Here is a 16,292-nt window from a genome sequence, read left to right as displayed (position 1 = left end):
GAAGAGATGCCCTTAATGAAAACAGAACGGAATACATGCAAAGCAAAGCGGGAACTCTTAGAGGGTTAACTGAGGAATAGGATTAGACATGCATGGAACACTGGAGCGCTGTCCGTTTGAAGAACGCTGAGCTACACCAATGTGCTTGGTTCTGCTGCAGGTTGCTAAACCAAGTCAGCCCTAACCTGCTGGCTCAAATGGTCAACTGGCAGAACATTCTCAGATCTTTGCAGTCAAATCTAAGATGGTTTATTCTGTATTACTTTGTTGAAAGCTAAATATTGTTCATCTCAACATCACACTGTCTTTATACTTTCTCGAACTATATCCTCCCACCGCCACTTCTGGTTGACTCTGTTGCCTCTGACTCCAGTTGTGAGCAACCAGAGAATGTTTTATTTTTTCCTATTTTGTCCAGACGCACATGTTTCGCCTAGAAATGGAAGGGGGAATATGCAGATTAAAATTATTCCGTGTTATGTGCTGTAAGTTAATATTTTTGTGAAATGAACATTGTTTTCTCTGAAGAACTGGGGGCTGTTTCCACACTGCACCATAGACATGTCTAGCACTGCTTACAAGTAAAGCAGAGCCCACGACAGATAACAGAGGAGCACTTTGTACCAGAATCTTCTAACCCTATACGTGGCGTTTCAGGATACGGGAATGTTGCTCTTGTAATGCATTTTCATGTGATTTAATGACTAGTTCATCTGAAGGAAAATATTATTCAAATTTTTGTGACATGCCCTCCATAGTTAAGTGTTGGGTTTCTTTTTTCTTTGGATTATTTGCAGATATTTAAATTTTATAAAATCCCCAGATTTTGGTTGATAATCCCATTCTAAATGCCTTGAGATGGTCTTATGTTCTTACTGTGTGTCTTAAATATATACAAGAGAGGCACAAGCACTTAGTCTCTCAGTATTATATTTGACTGTATGACTGCCACCAAAAAGGGAGAAGTGAGCCTGATACCCCCTTTAATGTCTCCTAGACAGCCAGCATTTTATTTATAGATTTGCCTTATAAACTTACAAGAATTCAGATTTGTTGGTTTGTTTTTTTCAGGAACTTAAATCCCAGGAGTGTTAGAAATGAAGAGAAAAGACTAAACAGTTGCAGTTAGGGATCATTTTTAGTCTGATCATTGGGCCCATTTATATGAAACCAAATGAAATTTGTATTCTAGACTCCCATTGTACATGACCTTGATTTTTAGCAAACAGCCTAAGAAATGTTCTGTGTGAGCCTCTAAGGGAGAAGCACATCAAAGTGTGCCCTTGAATTCAGGGCACCCCAGGATCAGATACTGGAATTGTGCTGGAACCCTCACACCATGCCACCCAGGAGATCTTGTGTTCTGTAGGTATGTTCCTGCTTCCCGCAAGTTACACTCTGGTATGTTACAAAAACGTCTATTTCAAAGGAATGCAAGGGGAGGACAAAGTCAGAGGCACCTTAGTTTCCTAAGAGATTGTCTAAATTGTGATTTGGAGAAGAAATGTACATAAGTGAAAATCTGCAGGTGTCCGGAAAGGAACGCTCCATGCCGTGACTACAGGAATGTGCTCATTACAAGCCTGTGGGGACTGGGGTGTGGTGTAGTGCAGTGCAGAAAGGTCATGCTGTTTGTGTGCAGTGGTAGATGTTGACTAAATCTCTACCCCCTAAATATAGCAAGTATCTTAGCTGTGGAAAGGTATATATATTATGCAGTCATTTGGTTTTGGAGATTCATGGACACTAAAAATGAATGAAACCACTTTGTAGACAAATATGTTCTCAAGGAGTTAAATCTCTAGAGTGTAGGTGTGGCTATGTGTTCCTGGACCAAGAAAACCCAGTACAAGTTAATGAAAGTGCGTGCTTGGAAAAAAGTGGTGCCAACTCCATGTACCTTGATGGAAATGTCAGCCCAGCAAGAACTGGATTGATGTCTGACTTTTCTGGTGGAAGAAAGACCCTTTGTAGAACACAGAAAATAGCACAGTCCTCATTCACATCTGCTGCACTATATTTAGAAGTCAAATGGCTTTGGCCTTGGCCTGAACATTCTTCTAAGAGGAAGCAAAAACTTGCCAAGTGTGAAGTGAAAATGTTCATGCAGAATCAGACTCACTTGTTTGAGGTTTTTTTTTTTAAAGATTTATTTATTTTTATTGGAAAGATATATAGAGAGAGGGAGGGACAGAGAGGAAGATCTTCCCTCCGATGATTCACTCCATAAGTGAATGCAACAGCTGGAGTTGCTGCAACAGCTGGGGCCAAGAGTCCAGAACTCGAACCTGGTGTCTCTAAGTCCCAAGAATCTACCTGGACCATCATTCATTGATTTTCCAGGAGTGAGCAGCCAGGACTCAAAACTGGCACCTCCAATATGGGACATGGGCATTCCAAGAGGTGGTTTAACCCATTATACTGTGATGCTGGTCCCTGAATGGAGGGTTTTTGTTTATTAACTATAACCAGCCCCGATTGAGGAATTCTTGTTCTTGAGCAAAGTCAATACATTTTGAAACATAGGAAAACGGGGTTCTCTGTTGTGTGCATACACATCTGAGTTTAAAGCAAGGCCGTTTCATTTATTTATTTGTTTGAAAGGCAGAGTTACGAAGAGAAAGAAGGAGAGACAGAGATTGCGCATCCACCAGCTCACCCCCCAAATGGCCTCAACAGCCAGGTCTGGACCAGACATGGGTCTGCCATGTTGGTGGAAGGAGCCCAAGTACTTGGACCATTTTCTGCTGCTTTTCTTAGATCATTGGCAGGGATCTGAATGGGAAGTGGACTTGAACAGGTGCCCATATGGGATGCTGTTGTTGCAGACAACTGCTTAACCAGCTGAGCCAAAGCACCAGCTGCATGATGAAGGCCATTTTAAAGGTGGAGAAAGTAACATAATGGGCTGTACTCAAGTCTCTGATGCTCAAGCGAGAAGCCAGTCATCTAACCTCGAGGCCGGTAGTCAGGTGCCTCGCACCTCCTGAAACACCGGTCTGCCTTTCCATGTTATTCCATGCCTTTCCCACTGGCTGCATATGGGTCCATCTTTTGTTTTGCATTTCTGTGTTTCTACTGCCTTTTCATGAATTTCCTACAGGAGCGTTTTTGAAGTCCCCCACAGTTCTCATTTTCCACCTACAATTTGTTGAAATATAACTGAAAGTGAGAATGTTCATGCAATGATGAGGCTGCTAGCCAAACTCAAGTTTTCACTCTGGCCCACTTTTTTTTTTTAAATAAACTTTGTCTTGTAGAATAATTTTAGATCTGTACAAGAGTTGCAAAGATAATATATTACCATGTACCTTTTTGCTTCCCAAAAGGATAAAATACCATGTAAAAATGGTCCATCTGTCAAAGCTAAGACATTCACATTAGTGCATTCTTTGAATTTCACCAATGTTCTCACCAATACCTTTCTTTGTTCTGCATCCAGTCCAGGATCTTAGACTGCGATAGTGCAGCCAAGTCGGAGTGCTAACCCAGCGAGCGTAGCTGAAGTCTATGTCGCCCCTGGTCTTAAGTTCTTAATCAAAGCAAATCTGCACACCACCCCCACTGCGTTATGGCAGAAAATGAAAATCTTTTATATTTCCTCCTTCTTGATATTGTTTCTCAAAAATCCTCCCCTCTTTGATGAAAGTGGTAATGCAGAAAGGGTGAGCAAGTCATTTGGCAGTGGCTCAAGTGCCACTTGGGATGCCTGCATCCCAAATCAGGGTGTGTGGGTTTGGGTTTCATTTCCACATCAGTTCTTGTTACTGCGCACACCAGAACACAGCAGTAATGGCCCAAGTAGTTGGGGCTGCCACCCATGTGAGAGCTCAGAATAGTCTCTCTCTCTCTCTCTCTCTCTTTCTCTCTCTTTGTGTGTGTCTCCCTTTCAAGTAAATAAAATCATTAAAATTTTACTAATGAAAAGACATGAACAGAAAGGGAATGGAACTGGGGAGGACTTAGAGCAGCTATAAACAATAGTGAATCACATTTATTCACCAAAGAATATACTACAGAATGTTGGTTATGTTAAAAAAAAAAACTGGGGAAGTTGAGTGCTAATGTCTCCTCCTTGTAAGAAGTCCATATGAGAGATAATAGTACATCTATATGACTGATAGTAATGATCATAAACAGGAGGTAACCCAGTGGGGCAGGGTGAGGTGGATTCTAGAACAGATGGAACATGATGAAGCTGAGGTGCACATGGACAGAGCAGATCATGGATTTACAACATTGCCAAATCTTTCCCTATTGTAAAGAAGCACCCTTGAAGAAATACTATTATTTGCGGTCTGTAGTGTGCATGCGCATTTTCCACATTTCTGTCCTTTCCCCACTACTCAAACAATAACTAGACATCCTTAGGCCACCATTGTTTTCTGCAGAATTGCCTAGGGCTTGTGTGTGCAGAGCCCTGTCAGTCAACAGGAATGGAAGGGTCTACATCCTTCCATGTGACTCTCCAAGGATCTGGGGAAGAATCTGCGCCAATTCAGTCATACAGAAAGGACCAGTGAGGCTCGGAATAGTCAGGGGCATGTGAGCTTCCTCTGTGAAAGGACGTCTAGGTGTGTGCGCTCCTGGAGGCCCACAGCTGAAAGGGCTTATGAATAACTGACTCAAAGTAAGCAGAACTAAAGAGGGCTGCGCACACTGAGAAGAAAAAAGAACATGCCGCACTGGATGACTGCTGGATGCACCGAGGAGCCCAGGAGCCAGAGGGAAGTTGGGAGAGGGCTCGACAGCAGAGGTCTTCAGGAAGAAGTGACTGGAGAAGAGGCAACTGGTGTGGAGAGTGTTCTACAAGGTGAAAGGTGTGGGACTCCAGTTAGGTGTGTGTTAATTGCGATTATACAAGTGAGATGGCAAAGGATGCTTGGATGAAAAGGTTTTGTGGGATGAGACAATGCCATCATTGTTGTTAGTTTGACCAAGCTCTATTAAAAAAAAAAAAGGGTGGGGTGGGGGAAACCAGTTAAGGTCACAATTGCAATCATTAAAAACAATTAAGCAAGAGGAGTGTTTCATCCCGTAACACAAGTTTATACTTTATTCAGAATGTAACTCTCTGGTACCAGAGATGACATGATACTATTGAGCAAGCCATTGTACCTTACCAGTTGTCCTCATCAGTTGGCTAGGGCTAATGACAGTGTCATCCAGGATTGAATGTCATGAGATACGTAGTGTGCTCCATCCATGTCATCACACTGGAAATGCCAGCACATTACACAGAGCTTGGGTGCTCAGATGCATACATATTTATTCATCCTTTCCCTAACCATAGGGCTGTAGCATTGGCCTCTGTTTACGACATCTTGCTCTGCTACCTCCCCAACCCATTCTTTCCTTGTAGGTGGGAGCCATCATTTGGATCATGTTGTGCCTCTTCCCAGAACTTCCTCTGATTTCCAGTTTTCTCTTGCATTGAATGGAACTCCCACCTCTCTGGTGTTAGAAAATCTGAGCACAAAGGCAATTACATTTGAGGAATGTCCAAGCAGAGATTCAGCCCATACAAGCTCTGTTTCTACAATGATGATGCTTCCACAAACGCTTCATTAAGCTCAACTGCAAACCTGAGCAATTTCTGTGATCCTGCACTTATTAGAAAGGAGACAAGCAAGGTTGTAAGGGCTGTGACCAGTGCAGGAAAACAGGGAGACTTCACTCAGAGGCAAATCCAAGTCTGTTTGCTGTTAACGCTAGTGGATACTTCATGATTCCAAAGCTGTTGGGACTGCCTGAAGTTCAGAAGATGGGTTCTCTGGCTTGGATTAAAATATGTCTGAAGTCTTCTCTAAATTGAAACGCAGCTCCACTTGTGGGTTAGCAGGTCCACCACACCCTGCCTAATAATGTCCATCTGTGACAGCGTCTTCTGCAGACCTCCTTCCTACTGGACAATTGAGCACCCCAGTAGCCAACCCCCTCCCCGCCTTCACTCAAACCCAGGTCTTTTTCTCTTCCTCTTTCATCCCAACATATCTTTTTCCATCATCTGGATTCTGCCTGAGATCATCCCATCCAGTAAAAGCTAAAACCCAAACCAGAGCATTACCATGTGGGACCACAGATCAAAACAACCGTATTGCAGAGGAACAAACTTGTTACCGAAAGAAATTCAGAATCTCTTACAGAGATAAAATGTGAAAATAAGCACAAATGAAAAGGGAAACTGAATTTTAGGCCACATATTTAGGATAGCAAGATGCAGCAAAAAAAAAAATATATATATATATATACATACACATGAACTAAATAACAAAAAAATTGAAAAGAACAATTATCTTTGGAAGCCTGGTTTTTATGTATTTTCTTAACCCTCATAATCCTATTTGTGTGTATTATTATTCTCCCCATGTCACAGATGAAGAAAATCACTTTGAGAGAAGTAACAAGGGTTAGATGGAAATCCAAACCATCTGACCCTTCTTCCTGAAATCACGGAAAATGGGCTCAAGACTCTGCTGCATGATGCCGATGCTAGAATTAATGGCAGCTTACTTAAACAACTATTTGGTGAGGTATCAAAGCCATACTACCAAAAAGTAACCAAGGGGCGATATATAAATGCAGAGTCACCTGCTCTGAATTCTCTACTTAGCGCCCTGTACCCTGCTCTTTTCAAAGGAAAGAGGAAAGCAAAGACGATCGAATACTAGAGTACAGAGATCAGACAGTTGCTCAAACACTGCCGCCTCCCAGACAAGATCGTGTGCTTTAACCCTTTGAAGCATCCTCACATGGAAACCACTCAGTCCCTCTGCTAGCGCTTAAAGTGAGGTGGATGTTTCTCTGACGCATTTCAGGCTACATAGCTGTCAGCCTGGCCTGGGGTAAAGCAGGTCTTCTCTCACATTGCCCAAGAAGTTTGCCAGAGAAGTGCTGGACTTGGTGTCCTATGATTGTCTGGTTTGACAAGGTCTGAAAATGGACAGGGGAAGTGCTCATTCATTGTGCAAACCTCTGTTGAACAGCTGGCCAGTACGTGTGCCTTGGTGATGAAGGTCTGGTCTTCCCTTAGGAAGTTGACAGTCTTGGGAAAAGAAATGGGAGAGGGCAGCTTTGGGAGAGGAGTTGAAGAGGGGTAGGAAGGACACAGTGTTAGAGGAAGCGGGACACAATTTTAAAAGTGGGGGCTGGTGGGGTGGAAGGCACACAATCTTTGGGAGAAAGATCTAGGAGCATGGGGGGTGGGGCACTGTCTCGGAGGAGGGGCTGAGATGAAATGGACAGCAGTGCAGATGTGCCCGGCGTGCTTGTAGAATAGAGAAGTGCCTTGTGGATGCCAAGCCGACTCCACAAAGGAAACTGCAGCCGACATTAAAGTTAACCTTGGAGAAGGATGAACTTCCTATCCAGGAAGTGCTATAACGTGAACACAAAAGCCCCCATTTTTGGAACTGCAAAGGATCCCATGATGGGCCTGATAGCTGGAAGGAAGCTATAAGGAGTGGTGAGAGATGAGTGCAGCTCAACTGGCGTGTGCATGATGGAAAGCCTAAGGAGTTTACACAGAAAAGTGATTTGATCAAAATTTCATTTTTTGACACTGAGCAGGGGTATGGAGGGCATGGAGGCCATGCCCTGGACTGGGAGCTCAGGTGCAAACACAACAACTTCACAGAGACTGGCTGAGCCAGCTACCCAAGAATGCTCCAGAGAAACTGAATATTATCTGAATTGATTCTAGGCCTTCTGAAATTAGTTCTCTCATCATTAAAGTCCATTAGTGACCTAGCTTTCAAAGAGTGGAGATGCTGGCGATCCATGGCATGCAAAACACTTTTCAAACTCTGCTTTGTGGACATTGTAACCATATGCTAATGAAAGGCAAGGTTCTGGATGACTAAGTGGCTACTGGAGTAGAAATCCACTGTTGAAGGAAGGAGTGGTATCCCTAAAGGAGAGACAGATTATAATCTCCCTAGACAAATATGACTTGCATAGGGGTCTGGCTCTCTAGAATCAGAGAATGAAAGTCTGAAACGAATCACTAAAGCAATCACAGCTACTCAGTTAAGACCTGCCTCGGTGCCAATCTGTAGACTCCTACTGCACCCCTTCAACTCCCCCCATCAGCTCTCTGAATGAAGGGAAGGGCCGGAGGAAGAACCTCGCCCCTTTACCAAAATTGTGTTATTATGGGACTTTTTCAGGTCCCCCACAGGACCTGAAAGCATTGCGCCAAGTAGCCAGGGATTTGAGCAAGAAGTGATCATACTGTGGTGATGGGAAACTGACTGCTACCACTTCTTGGAGACCCAAAATAACATTCTGCAAAAACACTGAAAGAAAGCAAGTGTCTAGTGCTGTGAGTCTGACAGCTTTCCAATACTTAATATTGGAATACTTATGGTGATAATAACAAATGTGATTTTTCAGAGGTAGTAGTATAGTGAAGGTGTCAGTGTTTGGATGATCAGGATTGCTTAGGAAAATGATATTTCACATGACCAACATGTGACGCTTCTACATAGTTAGGCATAGTTAAAAGATCTGTTCAAAGTGCAAGGTAGACCAAGCCAGTGAATTTCAGTGTAACAGTGATATGATTTCAGAATCTACATAGAAGCTAATCTCTGAAAGACTACTTACTTTTCGAGTTTCAGTGAATGCAAGCTATGAGATGATCTCCTGCTTTCAACCATATATTTGTGTGAGACAATTTTCTTCAAATTTCTAACCAAAGAAATGTACTTTAACAGGCTGAAATCAGAAGCAGTCGTGAGAACTCAGCTGTCTTCTATTAAGTTATTAAAATGATTCACAAAAATGTAAGCTAATACCACTCTTCTCAGTATTTTATTTATTTTGGAACTTTTTATTTTGCACTAAAAGTTTTGCTCACTTTTAAAGAGGTATTGGATTTACTATTTTTTTAAAAGATTTATTTTATTTTTATTGGAAAGTCAGATATACAGAAAGGAGGAGAGACAGAGAAGAAGATCTTCCATCTGTTGATTCACTCCCCGAGCGGCCACAACAACCAGAGCTGAGCCGATCCAAAGCCAGGAGCCTGGAACTTCTTCTGGGTCTCCCACACAAGTGCAGGGTCCTAAGGTTTTGGGCTGTCCTCAGCTGCCTTCCCAGACCACAAGCAGGGCGCTGGATGGGAAGTGGGGCTGCTGGGATTAGAACTGGTGCCTATATGGGATCCCAGCATGTGCAAGGCGAGGATTTTTGCTGCTAGGCCACCATGTGAGGACCCTAGATGCTAATCTTGAGTTCTTGAGTTGGCGAGGCTTTGGCTTTGTTCCTGGGGAAAAGTATTGATGGGGCGGTTTATTAGTTCAGATGCTTCTGTCCACCAGCTATAAAACACCAAAAATGTAAGGACAATGTCTGTTGTCTATTGATAGTTAGTTTGGATGTCTGGATTTCCATTCCTATTGAAAATGTCTGACTGTCTTGGGGAAGCATTTTTTTTTCAAGTTTTCTTGACATGGAATGATGAGCTGATTAAGGAAGTAAACACTTCAAATATCAAAATTCTACACAGAGGTGAGATCATTGTGAGAAACCAACACCCACTCTCCCCCCACCAGGTTAACAAAGACCAAAAAAGTATAACATAGCATGTTGGTTAGAGCAGTGGCAAAACAAACAAACAAACAAACTAATAAATCTTAGGTCATTGTCACTGGATATATAAACTGCTACCACATTTTGCTAAACAGAGTGACAGCACTCACAAAGGATGAGTTGGCTCTTGTGAGCATACTTCAAGAAGTTCTTTGAAATTGAATTAAAAGATAAGTTTATGCACAAAAAGCTTTTTAAATCCTGGTATTGTTTTTTTTACAAGACACATTTCCATAAACTTTTGGAAGATCATTTGTACGTGTTAGTAGTTCAGTTTCTAAAAGTGTGCCATAGACTCACCATGACCATCAGGAATCATAGGCAAGAAATGACCATAGCAGCACCAGAGCCCCAAGTCTGAAATGTTCTAAATGCCAGTCATGGTGAACACAGACATGCTCTGGCATGGATGGAGCACTAAGCCAGTAGTATGGATGGAGCAGTAGGCTGGATGTTTCTCTAGAGAGTGACTTATCTATTTGAAAGCATAGCAGAGCAGGGTGAGAGAACCAGGGAGATGGAGACAGAATCAGAAGACGTGTGTTGGTACACTCCCTAGATGCCTGCAACAACCAGGGATGGGGCAGGTTGAATCCGAGAGAGCTATAAGTACTGGGTAGCAGAGGCCCAAGCACATGGACTTTCAGACTCCTGAACTGTGAGCAATAAGTTTCAATTTTGTAAGCTCCCCAGTCTACAGCCTTTCACTGGGGCTGTCAGGAAAAACTAGCACAATGGGAGAGCAAGGAAATCGGGCAATTGAAACACCTCTCTGTCTCCGAAACACACAACTTGGAGCAAAGCTTTCTGCAGAAGTATGGCACCCGAGATTCTCACAATGTAATTCATTGTGGGTATGGACTTAGCTGCAAGACTTTGATTCCAACTTTTTAATTTCCTGCCACTTCCTAGAGTGATGACTTCAGTGAACTTTTCTTCAGCTCAGTTTTCTCACCTGTGTAATAGACCTAAACACTGCATTTAGTGCAGAGATGCCCAGCTTTCAACCACAAGTTCTGCTTCTCTTTTAATAATACAGAATTACTATTGTGAAAGATTTGCCCCATTCAGAAACCGTATATTCCAAATATCCCTTGTATCCCATGGTGACTATTTGACTGGTTTTGCTTATATGCTACAAGCAGAATTTGTTTCAACACTGAGCAAACACCGAGGATTCTTGTCACTCTTCCCTCTCCTTTCTATAGACTGAAGAGGCAGATCTATGGATGGAAGGAGCTAAAGACCTCAGAGGAGAATAGCTCTTATGGAACTCCAATATTGGGTGGGTCCACACCTGAGGCAAAAATGCTTTTTATTGAGTTAGGCTCAGCCATTTTGGAATGGTCCTGATTTCAAATATTCTATCCAGTCATCTGAGGTCATGGATGTCATTTGCTCAAACCTTTTATTAAAGCAGAAATTAAAGTGGAAATCAAAGAAGGCATTCATTCCCCTAAGTAGCCTTTTTCAGTCGGCAGAACATTGCCTAGAATTAGGTTGAGCAAAATAATCATACTGATGATAGTGATAGTAGCTAGGATTTCTTGAGCTTTTACCATATGGCAGTGTTGTAAGCATGTTGCTCTTATTAATCCATTGATCTTCCCATTAACCCAATTATGTAGGTTCTAGTATTAGCCTTATTTGGTAAATGAGGAAATTGAATTCCAAGATCACTAAGTTAGTAGGTCATTGACGGAGTACCTGAAAACTCACTGGTCTTTGGAAGTGCAAATATGACTAGTGTATTTTGTTCATAGATCTCCAAATGAATAAGCTTGGAAGGTGACGTTGCTGAGGTCAACTGCCTCCAAGGATGATCAAAATAGGGGTGGGCATTTGGTCTAGCAGTGAAGTCTCCTTTTGGAAACCCCACATCCTATATGCCAGATCTGAGTCACTTGTCTTCACATCCAACCCTCTGCTAATGCAGATCCCAGGAGATTGCAAGTGGTGGCTCAAGTACTGGGGTTGCTGCCTCTCATGTGGAAGATCCAGATTGAGCTTCAGGTTATAGATTTGGGCTGGCCCAACCGTGCTTGTTGTAAGCATTCCAGGAGTAGAAAGCAGATGGAAGACATTTCTCTCTGTCTACCTGCTTTCCAAATAAAATAAAAATGAATGACACTTTTTTAAAGGCCAAGGTCATGCTTCCCTCTACTTTGAATTTTTTTGGCCATGTGATTTTGGTACTTTCTTTTCTGTGGGGAAGTCTGTTTGTCATCTCAACTGGCTTTGTGATATGACTTCACTAATAGAACAGAAGTAAAAATAAGAAATGTTGAGCCTAGAGTTCAGGTGGTCTTGCAGCTCTTCTAACTACTATGTCATCAAAGCTACTGGATGATGGCAGGGCGTGGGGGACAACCAATAGCCAGCATCAGCTTCCAGTAATGGAGGCCAAGTCAGTTTTGATTATGTAGCTATGAGATAATTGCATTGCACGGGCAATCTCAAGTAAGCTCAGTTGCACCGCTGCTGAGCTGAGGCCAGCCTTACTAACTCACCCACAGTTAGGGAGCAAGCAAAGGAGTGTTGCGTTAGGTCACAAAGGCTGGAGGTGGTGTGCTCTGCAGAAATTAACAGCAGAAAAACTTGTTGATTTCTAAAGTGCTATTGATGCTTTTGAATCTTTTGTTTGTTTTTTTTTTCCCAAGAAGAATCTTACGGATTATTTACTTTATTCCCTCTCAAAAGACCAAATGAATCGAACATTTGTTGTCTTCATAACCAAACAGAGGATGAGGGTTAGAACTGGAATACTAGGTCTTTTCTCTTCTTACCTTCTCCCAGTTGGAAATGTTTATGTCTTTTAATTCAGTTGGATCTGCAGTTGGATTCCACACACTCAAATCGCAACACAATCTTCTTTGTAGTTTTGGCTTTTTCCCAGAAAACTGGCTTCAAGTGCCCACCAGAAGCACACTGCTTCCTAAGATAATGTGTTTTCCCTGGACACAGAAGGAAGTCCACCCTTCTTACAGTGTGTCACTTTGTGGCCGGTGCCTGCCACACTTCTTACAGAAGGTCCGGGGGGGTTTTGGAATGTTCACCATGTTAGCAGAGTGCTATCGGCACAGAAACAAAGATGGTGGATCTCCAATTTGTATCCTCAGCTTAAAATAATTCTAGAACATAAAATTTGTGACTTTAGAAATATGGGCCTACTGAAACAAAGCATTTTTAAAAATACTTTTCATTTTTACTGGAAAGGCAGATTTACAGAGAGGAGAAACAGAAACGTCTTGCAACCACTTGTTCACTCCCCAATTAAACGTGATGGCGGGAGCTGAATCCATCTGAAGCCAGGAGCCAAGGGCGTCTTTCAGGTCTCCCATGCGAGTGTAGCGTTTCCCAGGCCACAAGTAAAAGGCTCGGTTGGAAGCAGAGCAGCAGGAACCCGAATTAGAGTCCATATGGGTTGCAGTGCTTGGAGATGGAGGATTAGCCAGTTGAGTCAATGTGCTGACTCTAAAATGAAACATTTTATTTATTCTTTCAAGTGTATCCAATGGAATTTAAATATGATATCAATTTAATACCCACCATCAACCATCCCAATATATTATACTACAGAGTCTTAGCAAACGGAAGGTAATCCCACTTCATACTTAGCCTTTATTTTTATATGAATGGACTTAGAAACGGCAAATAAAAAGCGGAATTTTATTGTGGCCAGAAGATGAAGCTGGTACATGCGAAGCCCACATCCCATACTGGAGTAGTTCAAGTCCCAGGCACTCTGTTTCAGGTCCTGCTTCCTGCTGATTGTTTTGGGGGCAGAAAAATAGGGCAGAAGTACTTGGGCTCCTGCCCCCCACACGGCAGGTTTGGATGGAGTCTCTGGCTCAAGCGTTGGCCTGGCTTGGCTCTGGCTGTTATAGGCTTTGAAGGAGTGACCCAGAAGAATGGAACTCTCTCGTTCTGTGTCTGTCTCCCTTCTCTCTCACTCTGCCTTCCAAGTAAATTAAGTGAATTTTGTTTTTACAAAGCTAAATTTTATTTTGGAGCAAAAAAAGCATGACAACTTATCCATAATTTTTTTTTCATGGTGTGTGTTTCCCATGAACATTTTGAGGATTTTTTTTTTTTGTATATACAGTTGCAAAAATGCTTGAACCCAAACATCTATAATTCCATTCTCCCTGAATGTTTGCAATTTCCCTGGAGTTTCCCTTTAACTTTTGCAAGGTAATTGCTTATTAATATAGCATAGTTTCATGTTTAAAAGCCTGTATTCATCATCCTCTCAAACACACGTGCATCAAAATTGTGCATAGAATTGGCTTATTTTGTTTCATGTCCCAAAATATGCTTAGCAAAAGAATTCTGATCTGAATTATTATTAGAATACAAGTGTGCAAAGTACCATAATGTCAGTATACATATTGATAAGTAATTTTTTCTTTTCTCCATTTTTTTCGTTTCTGTGGATGAACACCGCATCAATTAAACACAAGGTCTTCCTGGCGTGTCATTTGCACTGAGGAACTTATTCAGGTAAATACACAGGAGGGAAGCAAGAGAGTTTCGTCATAGCAGCATCCGAAGCTTTTCTGATTCCTGGAGGTCTTGTGGGGTTCCATCACCAATCAGGTGTAATGATCACCCCTGACAATGCAGTTAGTTCTCTTCAGCAGTGATGAAAGCACAGACTCAGAGCCGCCTGACTTGTGAAGGGATTTCTTACCTAGTCATTAGAATCATTCATTTTTCTAGGATCTGGGAAATATTCAAGAAGAGTTTCTCAAGTCTTACACCTGTCACTCCGCCACACGGAGCAAGCTGACAACATGGAGCTACGACTAATTTCAATACACTTTAACTGATAGGACCTTGGGAAGTAAAACAAAATGCTTTCTTTTTTCTTAAGTGCTTTGAGTATCTTATCACTGACTTCAGCTATAGCTCAAGAAGGAAGAAAATGCTCACCAGCTAATGACACTTGGCATTTCTTATAAAAATCTCATCATCCAAATTACACTTACTTTCAGATTTCATGTACAATTCAGGCAAATGTCCTTACAACACCTATTTTACTTTCATTCTGAACGAAAATGACAAAGCACAGAGTCTTAGAATGAACTATCAACATCTATTTCCAGCACTCCCACCTTGTTTCAGGGGCTTCACACCAAAGTGCAGCTTGGTATGGGTGAGTGGCTCAACATCCTTTGGTGTGTGAGGAGAAGTGGCCTTGAGTAAAGAAAGTTAGCTCGGGCGAGAGGAGGATGATAAAACATCGAGTACTTGAAACTCACCTTTCTTAACCATCCCTGCATGCCTGCCTCCTGGCATGTTTTCATGCCCCTCTCTAGACTTGGAAAGTGTTTGCAGCAAATCTAAAAGACGTGTCCATTGAGACACTCTCAGTCAGGGTCAGTGCTGGGAAACCAGATAAATATTCTTTCCTTCGGTTTTCCTGGAATATGATGGTAGCACAATACAGGGGTCTCAAAAACTGGGGGAGACTGTCTTGAGGAGATGGCTGCTGAATTGAATCTGGGTATCTTTTAACAAGCTCACAAGCAATTGTTCTGCTTCCTAAAATCTGGGGACCACTGCTAGAATCATGAGGCGCCAGCATTCAGAGTAGGCGTGAGTGCACTGCTACTTACTAAACACCCATCTTCCATGAGGCCCCAAGTGCAGGTACTTAGGAGCAGCTCCCTGCCCCAAACCAGCCCAGCTTAATATTAATGTGTCTGTCCTGCTGGTTTAAATGGGGACAGTGTCAGCCTTGGGGGAGGGGGTCCCACCGTTGTGCCATCCCTGGTTGCTGTGATGGATGGCAGCATTTATAGTCGCTACACCTGGCCGCCTGCTACTTATAGTAATGAGTAGGCTGATCACCTGGAATTCTTGTCTTTCTTCCTGAACAGGTTCCAAAAACCTGGATCTCTGCAATATCAAAGCAAATTCTGAGCCTGCAGAGGGGGAATCAAAATGCCACAAGATTTCCTTGTCCTCCTTTCCATGGATCCATCTCCCAGTCCGCCTGGCTACAGTTTCCCTTTGTCCCAACTAGACAGGCTAGAAATGGGGCCTTAGCTTCTCGGGGGAAGAGAGCTGCAGAATCCCAGATCCAGATAGCACATGCATACCCAATTAAAAGCTGTCCCAGGAGCACCTTGCCAGCAACCCCTAAGATAACGAGCCCCTGTCTCACAGCTCACACCCTCTCCTACACCAGGAGATAAGGAGATGTGTTGCTTGAACCATATTTTTGGAAATTGCTAGTTATTTGCAGAATGTTTCCTGAGGTAGGAAAAAAAAAAGCACCAAGCACTGTAATTATTGGATTGTTTCACTTTGGAGGCCAAGAAGCAGATGCTCAACTTTCAAGGCTTGGGCAAGTATTATTACAAGTTAACTCCTCTGTGCCACCCTCCCATCCCGGCCCACAGGCCGCCTCCACGAGGCCCTGCGGGGCGATCAGCTGAAGCACTGCCGAGGATTTGGTTTGCAAGGCTCTTAAAAAAGCTGGCCCATCCTGTAATCTGGTGCTAATCAGATTTCAGTGTGATGTCGCCAGGAAAAATCGAAATGTATAATGCTAGACTAGAAAGGTTTGGGACCAAATTCCAAAGATGAAAATCATTCTCCAAATTATATGCCTTGGGGGAGAAAAAAAAACAATTTGGAAGAAATAGAGAAACTGTTTCTTGTCCCTGCTTGTCTGCCCCTCCTGGTTC

General features: G+C 42.7%; 1 pseudogene; it reads right to left on the bottom strand.

Annotated features, from left to right (window-relative positions):
* Positions 1-12,345: 12,345 nt before the first annotated feature.
* LOC121159566 lies at positions 12,346-12,653 on the bottom strand (annotated as a pseudogene).
* Positions 12,654-16,292: the final 3,639 nt, after the last annotated feature.

This window comes from Ochotona curzoniae, unplaced genomic scaffold (genome assembly GCF_017591425.1).
Source record: "Ochotona curzoniae isolate NIBS_2020 unplaced genomic scaffold, NIBS_Ocur_1.0 contig_43, whole genome shotgun sequence".
NCBI lineage: Eukaryota > Metazoa > Chordata > Mammalia > Lagomorpha > Ochotonidae > Ochotona > Ochotona curzoniae.
This window is presented reverse-complemented; position numbering and strand designations above follow the sequence as displayed.